Genomic DNA, 19546 nt, shown 5'->3' on the forward strand with positions numbered 1-19546 from the left:
CATGGCTGATTACCATCTTACAGGTGACCCAGTAATTTTCCATATGACACTAGCGTGTACCCTCGGGGTGTGTATAACTTATTTTTTGGGGAACATCCTGTCCACGTGTAATACTTGGGTCCGTAGTAATACCGCAAAGGACCTCCTTAGTGCACTAAGAACAAAAATGTGCACTAAGGACCTGATGGAATGATACAACTGTTACAAAGGACATGGCATATAAAAATAGACTTTGTAAAAATTCATTATTTTAAATTTTACAATTATACCTTTTTTAATTAGAAAGTTATCTAATGTGTTTTCGACACGTGCCTCAAAAAATTGATTGTCACCTTTTTAGTGTAATAGGTAGAAATTCACGTTCGCTCAACCTTGACCCGTTCATAATCTGCTAGTAAACTGTTTAAACATAAAATTGAGAAAGGAAATGGTGAATATGTCAAAGCGACAACCACCCGACCATAGAGCAAACAACAGCCGAAGGCAACCTATTGTATATATGGTATTTCAAATTGTTCTTTATTTTTTTCCCATTTGTTTGTTTCTGCCGTATTTATTCTGTCTGTTATAATTTTTACTTCTAAAGTAATAAAGTATTTTCAACTCTTTTCAGTTTGGGAATTTTTAATCCTTTTAATTTTAAAAAGACAAATAATTGTGAACACTTCACGGAAAAGTGAGGATTTATATTTGGTTGCTTAACGTCCAGTTGCCAATACTTCATTCATTTTTCTGATGTCAGGGACCATGCCTCACAGCAAGGTTTTATAAGGATAGAACATAGGCAAATGCAAATAGATTCTATTGACTATATCTTTGCTGCTTTGGTCTCTGCATGTATAATGATTCATTATGTTTTATGGGATACTTAACTCCTGTTCTACAAATTTTATATTAAAATATATTCTGATTTTTCATTTTTAATGAGATTTTAGTTTCTGTTGATTAGAGGCAGTACAAAAAACATGTTCTAATCATAATTAAGGTGACCCCCCCCCCCTGTCAACATGACACCCAACCACACCGCTTGAAAATCTTAAAATATTTTTTAATGTTATCTTTACTATATATATATATTGAATAGGGTGACACGTTGTCGCTACATAATAACCAGATAAAATGGATCTTGTTTACCAAAAAATCTTTCAAGATTGTGGTTTCTCAAACATATGGGAGTCACAAAATTTTGTTAATAAAGAATGGTTAAAAACTGTCATAAAGCAGAGATTGCTATATCAATATAATCAGAACTGGAATTCCCTCATTCAAAATTCGTCAAAAGGTATAAACTACAAAAATTAAAAAAAAAACAACTTGAAATTGAAGAATATTTTAATATTTTGGACTTCAAAGACGCTTTTGTTTTTTGTCGATTTCAAACGACTAATACTAAGTTGCCGATTGAAACAGGAAGATGGCAAAACGTAATCAGAGAAAACCGCTTTTGCAGTCTATGTAACAATCGACAAATAGGTGACGAATATCATTTTATATTTGACTGCAAATTTTTCAATTTAAAACGAAAAGAGTTTTTAACTGCATATTTTACAAAACGGCAAAATACAGTTAAATTCTCTGAAGTTATGTCAAGTACAAGAAAACCAGTTCTGAAGAAGCTTTTTTTTTTTTTATAGAAAATATAAATACTTGTGTTTGTCGGCCCGTGCTTGTACTCCTGGCTTGTAACTTTTGTAACCTCTCTCGCTTGTTTTGTACATATTGTAAATATTTATTGTTGTATTTGTTATCTCTGTACCAATGTAATGCATTTGCTTTATGAGAATAAAGATATATAAGTAACTTCTTTAAATATACACAAGTCATAATTACATTGGCCAGAGGGTAACTTGATAATTAGAGGATCAAAGGATTTAATTAAGACAATCCAAGACTGCTACCTCTATATTTTATTATACATATCTTTATTAGCCTCATTTAGGGTGATACAGCAATTGCAAAACGGGTAGATACGATCTGTAATCAAATAATTAAACTAATCAAAAGTTTATTTAGAGTAACCATATGCCGCGCGATGAACAAAAAGTTTGCCATTTATTGAAAAACATATGGTTTTATATAACAAGAAAACTTCTCTAGTATTCTAAACATTTATCACGTACCCCCTCCCCCAAACCTCCGCTTCAAGCTCTAGATTCGCGCCTGCACATTGTGAATTATATTTCTTACATCACGATGCTTATTACATTATAAAATAAAATGGTATTCATCTTCAATTGTTGAAATAAAGATGAATTGTTAAAAAAAAAGCATTGACATCAGTTTTAAAGTTATTGTTCATAGGAGACAGTTATGATTTATAGTCTCTTTTTAAAACGTAATATAATTTTACCTCTTGGAGTTTTTCTACATTACTTCTGTAATCGGATTTTGAAGAACCCCACGGACACCACATACTCTCATGCATATGTCACTCATTCAAGGTATAATGATAATATATGTAAACTCTTGTGTTGTTAACAAGGAAACGAAATCTCAAAAGCATTTTTGTCTCAATTTGTATCTCAAAATAGGGTTCTTTAATTTAAAAAAAAGCTTGCATAGCAATTTCCTTAAAAACAAAATATAACAAAGGCAAAGTTTTAAAACACAAAATTCATTTTTTTTTAATTTTTCTTTCATAAACTTGAAAATTTACCACGCTAAACCGTTAAGTTTATTCAACAACAACCATTAATTAATCAATAAGTAACGATAAAAAGACAATTGTGTATTGGATTAGGTTGATTGAACATGATGATTATTGAATTTGCAATAAGCCGTTGGTCACGTGCCGATTAAAAAGTCATTTAACTTCAAAATTACAATATCTATTGATACCTAACTTTACAGATATGAGGTATTTAATCATATCCTCCTATATATCCATATTCTCTGTGATCTTAAAACATCGTTTTAGTGTCCTTAATGCAAAAACTTTCTTCTTAGTCAGCGCCTTTAAGAATTCCTTTGCGGTATTTCTACACACCGAAATATATGGCCTTATTGGTAAAATACCCACGTGAAAATACCACAGTGTTAGTGTCACTAATAGTCAAAATATTGTGCCGTGAAAACTGGAAATGAAGTTTAGCGGGACATAGGAAATTACAAAAATATTAGAATTGTTTACTTACATAGTGTAAAGCGGGATGCGGGAATCTAAAAAAAATAAATAGTAACTATAAAGCGAGATCCGTGAACAGAACCCCCAAATGAGACCCCATTAGTTGTGGCTTATTTTTGGTCTTTTTAGCTAGTTTCCTTCCCCTACATTACTTGTAAGTTGATCGTTTTTGAAAGCAGCACTCGAGGTTTGACAGTATATTACCAAGAAATGCACAAAATATTGAAAAAGAAGGTTTAGAAAATTTAAATAATGGTATGCACACACACTCCCCTGTCAGCACAGACAATTATATTTTTGTAAACGCGCCAAACTCATTTCTTCCACAGTGAGACAAGCTTTACAATGTTGATGGTGGTGAAAATCTAGTCCAAATAATTATTACGTCTTGCAAGGCTATTTTATTTCTGGAACGCTTTCCTCTGACGAAGCCGAAATGTGAAACCAAATCAACAAGAAGTCTAACATCTATAATAGAACTGAATATAAAATCGAAATGTAAATGGGGAATGTATCAAAAGACCAAAGAGCAGATAGCAGTCAAAGGGCACCAATGGGTCTTCAATGCAACGAGAAAATCCCACAACCCGAGGAGGGGTTCCTAACCAAAGACAAATGGGGGGGGGGGGGGGTCCAACTACATGTCCCCATTCAATACAATACAATACAATATGCTTTATTTGAAAAACACTCCGTCACATTGACATGTGAAACAAGAGGTAAATTACAAAATACAATCACATACAATTAAAAAAAAAATAAAACAACTTAGAAATAAAATATATGGAAAATTACTTTATATTATAATATTTTAACATTATAATATTTTAGTTAACTTTGAAATGAATATAGACACATTTTTAAATAATAAGTTAATATTTGTCAATGACAGTTAGTCCTTTCATTTTTGCTTAATTCTGATATTTCACATAGTACTCTGGAATATGCTGATTTCTGATATTTTTTAACTAATAAAGAATTGCATTCAAATAAATAATGGAATTCATTGCCAATTGCAGTTAAACACAGATTGCATGTCCTTTCTTCTTTTGGAATGACTTATACCATCTTCCCAGCTCTACTGGGATTTTACATTGCAGCATCTTAATTTTGAAATATATTTACGTTCGAATGGTGTTAATTTTAAAATTCAAATGCATTGATCGTCCAATAAAGAACAATGTAGAAAGGGGGGTTCCAACATGTCCAACCCTCGGACCCTCCTGGATCCCTGCCTGTGAGGCATGCTTTAGCTTGCCATTATTGTATACTAGTTGAGTGATAATGGACGTCATATTAAACTCTTTGATATTAAAAAAGAAACTAAAATAAAAATCATACAAAGGTCACAAAGGCCATAATCTGGCTCCTGACGTGGGAAAAGTGCAAAATGCAGTGGGGATGAAAGCCTTTACTGTAAATTCCTGAAATTACAATTATATAAATCATCTCACATCTTTGCGCATTTCTTGAAATTGGTCATATTAATAAATGCATGCAATATTTTCAGAAAATTTCAATATATAGGCTTTTTAAAAAAAGTCAATCTTGTGCATGATTTATCAATGATTATACTTGCACAATTAACGCATGTTGTTCTCAAAACTAAGAGGTGTCTATGCTATTTATGACAATTTTCATGGTTCAGTGGTTAAAGTTAAGTTTTTGTGTTTTGGTCTGTTTTTCTCATACTTTATGCAATAGGTCTACTATATTTGTTGTATGAAATGATTGTAAGGTGAACATGTCTAGTGGGATGATGTCATCTGACCTTGGACCTCATTTTCATGGTTCAGTGGTCAAAATTAAGTTTTTGAGTTTTGGTCTTTATCTATTAAATACTATAAGCCATAGGTCAACTGTATTTGGTGTATAGAAATATTTTATGATCTATATGTCAGTGGCACAGGTTTTATTTGACCTTGATCTCATTTTCACGGTTCATTGATCAGTGTTTTTGTGATTTGGTCTATTTTTCTTAAACTATAAGTAATAGGTCAACTATAATTGTTGCATTGAAGCCTTGTTAGCTGTATATGTCTGCCTGGCATGGTTCATCTGACATTGAGGCTTAAATTAAAATATTATTTGTTTGCCCTTTACCGACCGACTCTATAAATTCGTTCCGACTGAAAATCTTTTATTTGTATTTACCAGCAATATTTTGTTTTAATTATTTTTTGTTCCTCCCGAAAATCTTATATTTGTATTTCCTGCTCAAAACTTTTTTACCGGAATCCACAGGTTTTATCTTCCCCGTATAAGGTTAAGTCCATTTGGTATCACGTCAGCGTTTGGCATGAACACTTGCATTTAGAGATTCAAAGCTTTTGATTGAAGTCGATGTTGAAAGTATAACCAACGTTGCCCTTTATACTTGAAGAGCAGGGTTCATTCAAAAAAGTTTGTCCAATACAAAATTATCAACGTGCGTACAAAATATTTTGTTAACGGATGTTGTATCCTATATAACATGTATAAGGATGACGTTTAGTGATTCGTATATCCGGATGATTATGTTATTGCTGCCTATTACCAGCTTTGACATTTTATTTATATCTGAAATGAACCGAAGTCCTGTAAATTGGAGAATAATTCACTTTTTTATTGGCAGTAAAATCGCCAAGTTTTCCTTGCAGACCATTTATAAATGCGATGTAAAATATGTGACATTTGAGTTTCAAGTCTTTTAGCTTTTTTTTTATAACACCCGGACACACTCAGTCTCTAGGGTTGTAAATAAAGTAAGATAAATGCTTAGTTTTAGCTCTTTTAACTGGTTGCATGATGACGATGGTGGGAAATGCACTGCTGGGCAGTGGCTTTATATTCTAGTCAAATATTTTTTTTTTATTTCACAGATATCATCTCTGATAATTTCAGTTCAAATTTTGATAAAATTGGTAGAATGTCGGAATGACACATACTATAGATAGGGGTTGGAGGGTCCGGATCCTGAAATCCCGGGCTTTAAAACATGAAATCCTGAGCTCCCGAATTTAAATAAATTTAAATTCTGCATCCCAAAAATTAAAAAAAAAAACAATTCCTGGAAATCCTGAAATCCTGAGCTTAAAAACACCCAATCCCGAAGTCCCGATAAAGGTCCTACCCCCTAATAGATTGCACATAGTAAAGCTGTTTCACAAACCATGCTAGGGAGATATATATGATATTAATAAATTTTTCGGTCAAGTTAAGCGTACAAGGTACATGTACGTAGTACAGAATATCAGTGCAAGTTAAAACTCTTTAAAAGTTCCAGGCATATAATTGTTCAAAATATGCTCGAGCCCTATATTTTGATATTTAAAAACAAATAGAAGTGCATATAAATTAACTTCACATTATACATGATAATTTTTTTTCATAACTTCCTGGGACTATTCAGAAACTTTAATAAAAGTAAAGATTAGTAAAATCGATCATTCTTAAAACAAGAGCAAATACAGACAAAAATGATATCATTCAGATATTGTATCTATAAAATAAAATATTATACCTACCTGCCTACCCATGACAAAAAATGTACCGAGCCAAGTTATTTTATGGGAAAGAAAAATAAAATATTTTACCTACCTACCTACCTTGTTTCAAAAAATAGGGTCGGAAAAGGGCAAACAAACAATATTTTAATTTAGGCCTGACCTCATTCTCATGGTTCATTAGTCTTTATTTATTTATCTTGGTTAATGTTAAGTTTATGTGACAGTTGTGATAAAGCTTTATACTTAGGACTATCAACATATTATCAATGATTAGTAAAAGAAGGCAAGACATTTCAGCATGTGCACTCTTCTTATTAAACACACATTAATATACATCATGTACATTAAACAGCAAAAAAAAATATTGATGCAAGATGCCATTCAATAATAACTTTTACTCTTTTATGTATAGGACAAGAACTATAGAAGATACAGAGAAATTATAAACAGCAGAAATGATAGGCAATTTAAAATTTGCAGAAGCAAACTAAACCTAAATGGTAAGGCCACTTTTATTTATTTTTTAAAGTTGTTGAACTTGAAAGATGATAATCATGATTACTATAAAAATTAAAAGACTTGGTATATTAAATATGAAAACTATCATGGCTTTAAGAAAGCAATTGTAGGCCTGTGACGACCTTCAATAATGAGAAAATCCATACCCTATAGTCAAAGTAGGCAGCTATAAAAGACCCAAAGATGAAAAATTGAAACAATCCAACATGTCCAAACTGTAAAACTAATTGCCTAGTTTATTACAAAATAAATTACAAAAAATAAATATAACCGGTATGAAACAACAACAACAACCACTAAATTTTAGTGTCAGACTAAACTTACAAAAACTACAGGCTCTGAACTTTGGACAGGCACAATAGGAATATGGCAACCTATGATGTAAATTTCCTGCAAACACAGACTGGACTAATGTAAATCAACTAATTTTTCGCGACTACTTTATTTTGCGTTTTATACTTTCTAGTCTACATCACAGCTAATTATTTTTCGCAAGGTTCAAGTTTACTTAATGAATTTTAATAAAGAAAGATACATATGAAAAACATTTATTGCTGTTTCTCTCTCCATTTATAACATTTTATTTGTTTATTTTGTGTATTTATAGGTGATCAGACATCTTGGTTTTCATGATCAATAGGTCATTACTGAAGAGGAAACTTAAAGTTGAAATTTATTTACAAAGTGCATAATTGGATTAATTTGAACTGGAATGTGTGCTTTCCTGCAAAAAAGAAACAGGAAATTTCATCATTATCACATGATTATGCCAATAAACAAAATGGAGTTCTATCATAGATACACAAAAACACTATTGCATAAAAGCAACAACATATATATTATTCGAAAGAAAGGAGAATGCAGAACAAATACTATTTTGTTGTTGAAAAAAGGAACACCAGTTTTATCCACTCATTTACATCACTCCCTCATATCAAATATACGGAAGAAGATCATTGAAGAACAATTTGCAAAAATGTTTTCTCTTAGAATTGAAGGAAAATGTTAAGTGAATGGAATAATGTATTCACTGAATTCTTACATAGTGGATTGAAAACTGTACACAAGCTGAAACAGAAGAAAATTTTAATTTAAAATAACACGAAAAGTGTATATTTTATTGTTTAATCTGCAAATATATAAACAAATTCTTTAGAACACCACAAATGGTATGACATTCAAATTGGTTGCTTATTAATGTATTGCATTGAAACAATTACAAAGAAAACAGAATCATTTGCTACAAATTTTTTTTATAAATCATAGTTAAATTTTATAAAAAGTATGAACAATACCTAGATCTAAACAGTCAGACTTAATCAATTTTCAATGTCATTAAAATGTTGAGTCAAACATTTATGAAAGTTTTGAATATCATTTGCGTCTTGTAATAATTATATTCATACTGTTTGTATACATGGTATAGCGAAGAAATGTTTAACAAGAACAAATAAGGGAAATTTGATGTTCAGAAATTTCTTTAGAGGAAATTTGAAGAACAATGATTTCATTAGAGGAAATTTGTTGTCTTGAAGGAAATCTTTTTCCCTTGAAAAACAATTTCCCTTGAGGAAAAAACAATTTCCCTTTGAGGAAAAATCTTTTTCCTTTAGGGAAATTTGATTTCCCTTGAGGAAAACAACTATTCCTCTAAGGAAATTGTTGAAAAAAGGGGCATAACTTTTTCAACAGTGGTGCTAGAGCCAAACAATTTTAGGACAAATATCAGGGAACTAATACCAACCAAGTTATCAACTTCATTTTGACTTAACTCCAAAAATTAAGGTGAACAACTTTTGCACTCAGCGGAATTGCAAACTTGTCCCGGAGACAAATCTGCTTTTCTGAGATGTTTTACAAGGTTCCAAAAATGTGTTATGCCCTACAGCTTTCCATCCAGCTAAGGCAGAAGTATATTCTCTTTTATTCTCATATATCCAGTATTTGCAACAAATTGTAATTTTCTGAAGAAAAAAATTAAAATGGAAAATAATGTTTGTATTGTAATCTAGTATGTTCCCATGGGAAGAAAAATTGTTCCTATGTGAAAAAAAATTGTTCCCATGGGAAGAAAAATTGTTCCCATGGGAAGAAGATTTGTTCCCATGGGAAGAAATATTGTTCCCATGGGAAGAAAAATTGTTCCCATGGGAAGAAAATTTGTTCCCATGGGAAGAAAATTTGTTCCCATGGGAAGAATTAATTCCCATGGGAACTTTTTGTATTCATCTTTTCCCATGGGAACTTTAAAGTTCCTATGGGAACTCTAAACTTCCCATGGGAAAAGTAATTTTTCCCATGGGAACTTCCAATGTTCCCATGGGAAATTCTAATATTCCCATGGGAATTATCAAATTTCCCATGGAAAATGTACTTTTAATCAGCTGCAGTGACAAGAGTGACAACAGTGACAAGTTGGGACATATGGCATTTTTTTAATTTTTCAATAATCTATCACTGGGCAAATTTTTTTTTTGATATCTTGTAAACCGACAAAGTCAGATTTGCCGATACCGGAATGGCAAATTTGTCCCGCACAGTGTTTAAAGTTCAACCACGTGCACACGCTGTTGATCACTGATATGTGTATCATGGAATTGTCTTTTCACGGCAATTTTTTCTTTTAGATTGCTATAAAAAATATAACATACAAGTTTAATTCCTTTTTTACATGGATTGTGCGTAAATTAATATTATGCAATTAAGTTCAGGATTTCGGGACTAACCCTTTCGGGATCTGGGAATTCTTTTTTTCGCAATGTCGGGATTTAGATTTATTTAAATTCAGGACCTTGGGACTTCGTGTTTTTAAGCCCGGGATTTCGAGATCCGGACCCCTTTTACCCCCTACCCCCAAATGCAGATCAATTATATTAATTTAGCATAATGAACAAACACGGAAATCTTAAAATAAACTTAAATAACTGTAATTATTTTGATCTCAGAACTGACCCAACACAGACTGAATATTAAATACAAATTAGAGAAATATTTTGCAGCAGCACTTGAGACAGCATTCTGCTAATCAATGGATTTACGTGGAAAATAAATCAGTAAAACAAAAATAACCGTAAGCTTCAAGAAATAGAATACATGTAAAAATATATATGTTTAAAAAATTTATGCAAACAAATAAGAAAAAGATACAAAAAAAAACCAAACGAAAAGGAACATAAAATAAAAATAATTTTTAGGAACAAAGAAAATAAATAGCAGTTGAAATATAAAAACCATAATTAACAAAAATACGCTATTTTTATTAAAACAAAGTTTTCTCCAGTACTTCACCTGTAAAAATATTTTATGTCAAATACGATGTAGAACTAATATAATCAATAAAGTGACTGAGAGGTTAAAATTACAGGTAACCTGATTCTGAAATCAGTGAACCGTAATTCTAGCAACACGGATTAAGATGAAAGGACCATTCACACCTGGATCTGTTGATTAATGACCATACTACCTACCATAAAAATGTCTGATTATTCATATCAGACTAGACGGATTAAGACATCCATAAAAATAAGTCCCTACCCGTACTGTAGACCTTGAATTTCAAAAATTGAAGCTATTCTAACTCCAGTTATAATACTCCAATAAGTAGTTTGTATGTATTTAATATACTGGAAAAGATATTTGTAAAATTTTACTTAGCCATGGTATTTTGACCCCCCTGCGGTATATTGAACCCCCTACTATAGACCTTGAATTTCAAAAATTGAAGCTATTCTAAATCCTTAACATAGTTATAATACTCCAATAAGTAGTTTGTATGTATTTAATATACTGGAAAAGATATTTGTAAAATTTTACTTAGCCATGGTATTTTGACCCCCCTGCGATATATTGAACCCCCTACTAAAGACCTTCAATTTCAAAAATTGAAGCTATTCTAAATCCTTAACATAGTTATAATACTCCAATAAGTAGTTTGTATGTATTTAATATACTGGAAAAGATATTTTGAAAATTTTACTTAGCCATGGTATTTTGACCCCCCTGCGGTATATTGAACCCCCTACTATAGACCTTCAATTTCAAAAATTCAAGCTATTCTAACTCCTTAACATAGTTATAATACTCCAATAAGTGGTTTGTATGTGTTAAAAATGCTGGAAAAGATATTTTGAAAATTTTGCTTAGCCATGGTATTTTGACCCCCCTGCGGTATATTGAACCCCCTACTTAAAACCACAAATTAAAACAAATGATAGCCAATAAATTGTAAATTAGATTATCTGCAATACTATTTATCAAAAACAGGGGGGTTCAATATACCGCAGGGGGGTTCAAAATACCATATGTGAAAAATGACCCCGGGGTCAAAATACCATGCGGTATAATGACCCCGGGGTCATTTTACCGCATGGTATTTTGACCCCGGGTTCACTTTTTAGGGGGTTCAAAATACCATATGACACCGGTACGACATGAATTACCAATAAGAAAAATAATTTCTTTGGTTTTATTCCGATACAGATACATGAAGTCAGACTAAATGTTTTTGAACCTTGCATATCTACTTGAACTTGTTTCTTAGTTTTGCAAAATTACTTTATTCAGTAAAATTTCTAAACAAATGTATAGTTTTGTAGACATTGGCCTCACACAAATTGCATTTTATTAAACTTGAGCTAATTATATTTCAGCAAAAGGCTTTGCAGCCATACAAAACAGGTATTTCATCTTGGAAGAAAAAGAACAACAGTCCTGATGATGGTGACAGGTCAAATTAATCTACCAGGTAACACATACACAACATATTGTTTTAAGGCTTTTCCATTTAAACATACATGCATGCATATTGGGACCAGGGAAGACACTTAGAGATCCAAAGTTATAATGTGGGGTGGGGTTAATTGCAATGAAAATGTTAGTGAAATTCTCAATTGGCTTCTATCAGTTGATTATTGATTAAGTATAAATTTAACTTTATTAGCTATAGTTGAAAAATCTACTTTTTTCATCTGTTATTTTTATCCTTCCATGGATGGGCACTTGTTGTTTAACTTACATACATTATTGTTATGTTAGTTTAGTAAAATATAATAATGGATTAAACCCAGATTTTAGTTAAATAAAGCCTCCTTTTGTTGTGCTTGATATCCTGAATTTTTTTATATTAAGATAAGTAAGTTAACACTTATAGATATTCTCCATCAAATATAATATTTTTTTACAACCAGTATATATTTTAAATGGAACGTCAGAAAGCGAGAGTAAAAAAAAAACAATTTACAAAAACAGAAAAATTGAAACAAATGCATGACATAGATGTGTTGAAAAACAAAAGGAATGTTTCTCTATTTAAGAGTTATTGTATGGACTACAAACACAATACAACCCTCTTAAAACCCAGGTTATATCAGGTGTTAAAAGTGAACATACACTGCTTGTATATGATTTATAGTTCATAACAGTCTCATTCTGTACCTCTGTCAAATTAGCCATACTTGGTATAGAATAAAGATTATTTGTACACAATGATTTTCAATGTAAAGTTTCACATAGGAAAATAACTTTGTATAATTTTCATATGTCTGTTTCCTGTAAACTAGTAACGATTACCAGTATGAGTTGTATAGTTCTGAGCATTTTGTCAAACATATAAACTTGTAATAATATTCCCTGAACATTTTGGTACAGGATTGTGGGTAAAACTCTTAAAATATAAATATTTCTGTAACAATTGTACATGTAATAACAATTAGCCACTTCATGATATCCATTACCAAAAATGTTGTATAGTCTGATTATAACCACAGAATTTACTTTGCTTTTCAGATACTAGTGAAGAAATAAAGAAACAAGAGTAGACACCATTTGACCAACTGTGCTTACAATACTTGTGCAATAGTTGTAATCGATGTCCATAATAATTGTAGTGTCATACATGTATGATAATACATTACAGCATCCATAGAATTATCATCTTGGTCGTCAATGCCTCTCATTTCTTAATAAATTGCATTTGTTATTTTGGTTGTATGATTTTCTAAAAAGACTTTTTTGTTATTAATGGAGTAGAATGTTGAAAAAACAAATGACAAAGATCATTGCTGAATGAAGTACAAGTATTTTTTTAAAGTTTAAATTGACAATTGGTATGGTGTTTGAGTGATTTTAAATAGATCTTTCTTATTTGTTTCCAGTACATTAATAAGCACTTTATCACACAATCAGTGGCAGATCCAGAAATTTTCATAAGTTGGGGCCCACTGACTGCCTAAGAGGGGGTCCGGCCCATTCCAGTCATGCTTCAGTGATTCCCTATATAATCAACCAAATTCCTTTCCAAAAAGGGGAAGCCAGGGCCCCCAGGCCCCCTCTAAATCCGCCTCTGACAATACCATGAAAATAAATTAGCTGTAGCTATTTGTTGTATTTCGTTTTACATTGTTTATTTCTGACATAAAACCCGCTTAAAAAAATACAATTTGAAACTAGAAACACTTATCCTAAAAATTGCATTTTAATATTAAAACCAAAGAGAATGAAGAAAGAACACTATCGAGTGTACCTTAATATGATTCTGAAAAGTAATCATTACATTGAATGCTTATAATTATAATGAGATATGGTATGATTGCCACTGAGATTTATATCCACCAGAGTTCAAATATTGTGCATTCAATTTGTAGGTCACCTTTCAACCTTCAACAATGAGCAAAATCCATAGCCTATAGTAAGCTTTAAAATGCTCTAACATGGCAAAAAACATTGTTAATCTAACTGATATTTCTAAATTACTGAATGTTCAATTGTTATGATGGAGAAAATAAGTGGCATTACAGTTTATCATGTTTATGTCATGGACACAAAGACCATCTAGGAGTTTTGCAAATGCCTACTTTGGACAGTCAAACGACAAGTAGGAATAAAAAAATCTACTTTAATGTTGAACATATTAAATTGAGAATAGATATGGGGAATGTGTCAAAGAGACAATTAAGTAGAAGAAAACAGCCAAAGGACACCAATGCTTCTTATCACAGCAAAGAAAATCCAGCTCCCTCAGGCAGGCTTTAGCTGAACTCTAAAACAAAATGTGTACTAGTTCAGTGAAAATAGATGTCATTCAAAACTTCAAAACATAAATGAACTAAGATTGAAAGTCCTACAAGGCTATTTAACATGCATAAAAATAAGAAGATGAGTATAAAAAAGATGTGATATAATTTCCAATGAAAAACTATAGGTTACTGTACAGCCTTCAACAATGAGCAAAACCCATACAACGTAATACCAATATACAGTTGTATAAAGATGAAGGAAAAACAAACGACAACCACTGAATTAGAGGCTGTTGCCTTGGGACAGGCACATATATACATACATACAGAATGTGGTTGGGTTAAACATGTTAGCGGTATCCCAACCTGCCCCCCATACCTAGGACAGTGGTGTAACAGTACAACATAAGAACGAACTATAAAAAAGTCAGTTGAAAAAGGCTAGTCATCAGATGGATACAATTAGAAATACTACATAGAGTGGACGTGGCCGGGTACTTGTATATCCCAACAACAAAGGTACATTTGAGTATGATTGCCAATGAGACAACTCAATCAAAGTTCAAATCAAGTGGATGTTATCAATTATAGGCAACTGTACAGTCTTCAACAATGAGTAAAACCCATATATAGTCTGCTGTTAAAGGCCCAGACATAAATTATATGAACAATTCAAATGAGAAACTGACGGCCTAATTTATTACAAAACAAAAAATATCGAAAATTAAAAATTACATGCATGAACCAACAACAACCACTGAACTAAAGCTTAAGGCATAACACTGTACAAGGGTTAAATAATACTATTAATTTGAAAGCATGCCTTTTATGGCTTTATTTGTAAATACCCAGCTATCTATCTAATTGCCAACTGCAGAAATTGTAATATTTCATAAAAGGCTATCAGGAACTATGATACTGAAAATATATGGTTTTTGGTAGGGTTTGTGTTGCTTTCTTTAGTTTTTGTTGTTGCGTTGTGTCCTTCTTTATGACTATAAATACTAGGAAAAAGAAATAACCTAGTAAACTGAATTAGTAAGTCTCTCAAGCCTCTAATCCTTGTTGTTAGGGTATATTAAGAAAATAAAATTGCAATGAATAACAATACAGTAGAAAGTAGGTCAACAAACACTATCTCGATGTGGCTATATATGTATGTAGATTTATGTTAAATTGAAGGGCATGTAAATAAAATAATCAGATTTTCCTGTTCTTTTAGTTAAAACCATTCACAGCCAAAAATATCTGGTGAAATTCTGTTGATTGATGTGCAACTCAGTATATTAAAAAATTATGTAAAAATATTTAATCTTATTCTACTAACAGGGAAATACCCTAAAACATGGAGAAACTCATTTTTAGTCCCATTACATAAATCTGGAGATAAAAATGACCCCAATAACTATAGAGGAGTCTCTATGATTAATTGTCTTGCAAAAATATTTAATGCAACTCTAAACAATAGGCTTACTAAAATTATAGATGAACAATTAAGTAACAGTCAATTTGGTTTTAGAGAGAACCACAGAACTGCAGATAGCATTTTTATATTAAAATCTCTAATAAATAAGTATTTACATAAAAACAAAAAGAAATTTTATGCTTGTTTTGTAGATTTAAGAAAGGCATTTGACTCTGTATGGAGAGATGCTCTTTTGTACAAACTTTATAATATGGGGGTAGGAAAGAAACTTTTTAACATTATAAAACATCAATATGATGACACTGGGTCTTCAATTAAATACAAAAACATGGTAACTGATATGTTTAATATTACAAGAGGGGTAAAACAAGGTGATTCACTGAGTCCTACTTTATTTAATATATTCATTAATGACATCACAGAGGTCTTTGAAAGTGACTTGTGTTATCCTCTAAAAATTATAGACTCAAAACTAAGTTGCCTGCTTTTTGCAGATGACTTGTTAATTTTTTCAGAAACTAAAACAGGGCTACATAATAGTCTCAACAATTTAGCTTTATACTGTGATAAATGGCAGATAGAATTGAATATTAAAAAGACAAAATCTATGATATTTAATAGGACATGCTCTAAACTAGAAAAATCATTTTTAAATTTTAAAAACAGTAACATTGATAATGTATCAGAATACTCATTTTTAGGCTTATTAATTAAATGCAATGGCAACATGTCTCATAGTACTAAAGAACTTGTCAAAAAAGCCCAAAAAGCATTATTTGGGTTGAAAGCATACACAAAGTCTTTGAATAATTTACCAGTCAAAGTTGCATGCCACCTCTTTGATTCCCTCATAAAACCAATAATGATATACAACTCTGAAGTTACATATTTAGACACATATATATCTCTTTTTAGAGCAAAAAATAGAGCTTTAAATTCTGGAAAAGAAGTAGATATTTTAAGTTTTGCAGAAAAAAGTCCAATTGAAAAATTACACTTGCATTTTTGTAAATTTTTACTAGGAACTAGAAAGAATGCATCTAATCTTGCAACTAGAGCTGAATTGGGGAGACTTCCTATAGAATTTAATATTAAAACACAAACTTTATTATATTTAAAGAGATTTGAATGCTGTAAGTTAAATCCTCTTTTGAAAGAAGCTTACACGCTTAGTAAAAACTTAGACTCAGAAGGAGTATACTCCTGGTTTACATATGTAAAAAATATTTTAAGTGAACTTAATTTAGATATAGCACAAATTCAACAAAATACTAGTTCAGACAAAAAAATAAATAATTCATTTAAAGTTTATATAAAAACAAGCTCTAAAAACTACTTTGAAAATTTGATACATGATAAGATGCAAAACATTGATGAAAAAAGTAAACTTTATTTATATAAGAATCTTAAACAAAATTTACGTTTTGAAGACTATTTAAGAACATCAAACTTTACATATAGAAAATTAATAACAAAACTAAGAATTAGTGACCATAATTTAAATATAGAAAAAGGCAGACATACTAATATTCCTAGAGAGCAGAGATTATGCCTTAAATGTAAAACATTAGAAAACGAAAAACATTTTATATTAGATTGTAAATTAAATATGGAACTAAGAAATAACTTTTTTAACAATTTGGATTTTAATTTTTCTGTTAAAGATTTATCTGATGAAGAAAAGTTGATTTTTATACTCAATCCATCAACACCATCACAAGTAAATAAATTGGGGTCCTACATCAAAAGGTCATTAGAACTGAGGACAGGGGACACTGGAATATTTACTGTAAATGAATGATTGTGTATATATATATATGCGAAATATAGTTATATTGTTTATTATTTTGTATGTCACAAACTTAATGTTTAAAGTTTACATGGCAATAAATATTTGAAAAATTTGAAATTTATATAAAGGCATACGACTACAATTCACACATATGCACAGTACATAAAATCATGAGTTACTTAATCCTGCAAAAATCCATAGAAGAATATTGACAGCAATCGATCAATGCAATACTCCTTTGCTCTACAAAATAAAACAAATTTATTATACATTAAATATTGAATCACCTGAGTAAAAAATTGTCTATAATAATAGTCTGAGGTCTTACTCAATAAAATAAGACCTTGTACAGCTGTTGCATACTTGCAGTGTTTTATTCATATTATAAACCATTACCAGGGTAACAAAGAAATACAATATTAAAGACTTCAAATCAAAGAGGACTGACAGAAGACCAAATAAGGTACACAAGCTCCATACAAATTTAAAAAAGAATGTTTAGAGAGGGAAGGCATCACAGAAAAAAACATGCCTAGTCCTATAATTTTTGCATCTACATGTAAGCAAAAATATAAAATAGTCTTTCAAAGTGTCAAAATTATTTGGACTCTTGGACATGTTTTGAACTTACGATACCAGATAGAGTAAATAGTTCTTTCAATGCCAATGGGAAACATTTCTTCAAATAATATAAATATATGCTCATTTGACATAAATTTTGTACTAAAAAGTGGCTTTTACAACAAAAACAAAATTAATCACTTCAAATGTATTACTCATATAATGGAGCTACCATTTGATTTTTATGGGGGGCTAGGATGAAATTTGAAAAAAATAGGCAGGACAGAAGTTTTGAGTAAAAAAAAAAAGGCAGGATGAGACATTTGCAAAAAAAAAAAAGTCAGGACGGCAATTTAGGTAAAAAAAAGTCAGGATAAACTAAAAAAAAAGGCAGGACCGAACAGAGTGAAAAATAAAAAGGCAGGACAGATATTACAGCTAAAAAAAATTCAGGACAAAATTTTTCATCCTAGCCCCATAAAAATCAAATGGTAGCTCCCTAAGGGATAGTCATGCAATTGAGGGGTTGTTCCTAACCTGTTGGAGGCAATGTCTTTTTAATACAATTATTAAATTAAAATTATTTTGAAACTCAGATCACAGGGGTTTGTTTCAAACGTTCAACTGTTCAATAAATTTATGTTGCGCGACTTTACTGTTTTTGCTTTTAAACCTATCAACTATAACCTACAATTCACCTACTGCCTTTTGACAACACATTAATTACACCATGACCCTTTAACACGTATATGCTAGCTGCATGTTGATGTTCTGTGGTTGAAGTCGATAAAAAAACAAGCACTCATGGAGGCTGCCATTTTGGATGTTGTGGGTCAAACTATCATTTCGGATACTATCGTTACTTTTCATAGGGTCTACGAATAATCCAAAATGTTCCGAGTCTCTGACAGAAATCTGTCATAAGAATTTTTACCATTGCGAAAACCCAGACGTTTGATTTGTAAAATTCAAGCGTCTGGGTAATCGAGACTAGAGTATAACTATGTAAGAATCTGTTTCTATAATGATGAAACAAATAAATTTTCTTAAACAAAAATCCCCTTCGAGTGCCTTCCACATTCCACAAAGTTGTCAATTTCATTAACACCTGTTAGTATACTAGTATTTTGCTTCATCCAGTGAGGATAAAGGTTGTGACCCTTAAACTCATCCAATCATCTTCTGAGATCACCGGTAACCACACGTTCACTAAATTTTTTTATACAATGGGTTCAACTGACACAGAATTAGAGAAACTTTTTTAAAAGCCGTAAAACCATTTATATAATAAATGTGTATACTAAATCGGGAATACATCAAGTAAAACTGAGAGTTGTATACAAGACAGTGACTAGGTCACAAAAGATTCACACCAAAGTCTTTATTTTTTGTGCAACGTTCATGACAGAAATTATTTCACGTTCAACGTAAAATTATGTCTTATTTCACGTTTTTCCGTGTTTTGAGTATTCACGACTAATCAGACCTTGTAATTATACAAGTTTAAGCAGTATAACACAATGTAAAATCAGAGACATATAATATGTAGGATCTACTTCGATGAATGGTTCGACATCAACGACCCAGACCTACTGCGCACACCAACACATACATCGCCAGTAT

At 31.2% G+C, this 19546-nt stretch overlaps 2 long non-coding RNA genes across 2 annotated transcripts in view; both read left to right on the plus strand.

Moving 5' to 3' along the window:
* Positions 1-13133, plus strand: part of LOC139502082 (uncharacterized) — a 28198-nt gene extending 15065 nt beyond the window's left edge. The window contains exons 3-4 of the long non-coding RNA XR_011658723.1: positions 11781-11875; positions 12916-13133. This is a non-coding gene — a long non-coding RNA (uncharacterized lncRNA). The remainder of the gene's footprint in view (positions 1-11780; positions 11876-12915) is intronic.
* LOC139502083 (uncharacterized) lies at positions 3277-7851 on the plus strand. Its single transcript, XR_011658724.1, has 3 exons — positions 3277-3379; positions 7025-7112; positions 7739-7851. It is a non-coding gene; the product is annotated as an uncharacterized lncRNA (long non-coding RNA).
* Positions 13134-19546: the final 6413 nt, after the last annotated feature.

The sequence above is a fragment of the Mytilus edulis genome, chromosome 13, assembly GCF_963676685.1.
Source record: "Mytilus edulis chromosome 13, xbMytEdul2.2, whole genome shotgun sequence".
NCBI lineage: Eukaryota > Metazoa > Mollusca > Bivalvia > Mytilida > Mytilidae > Mytilus > Mytilus edulis.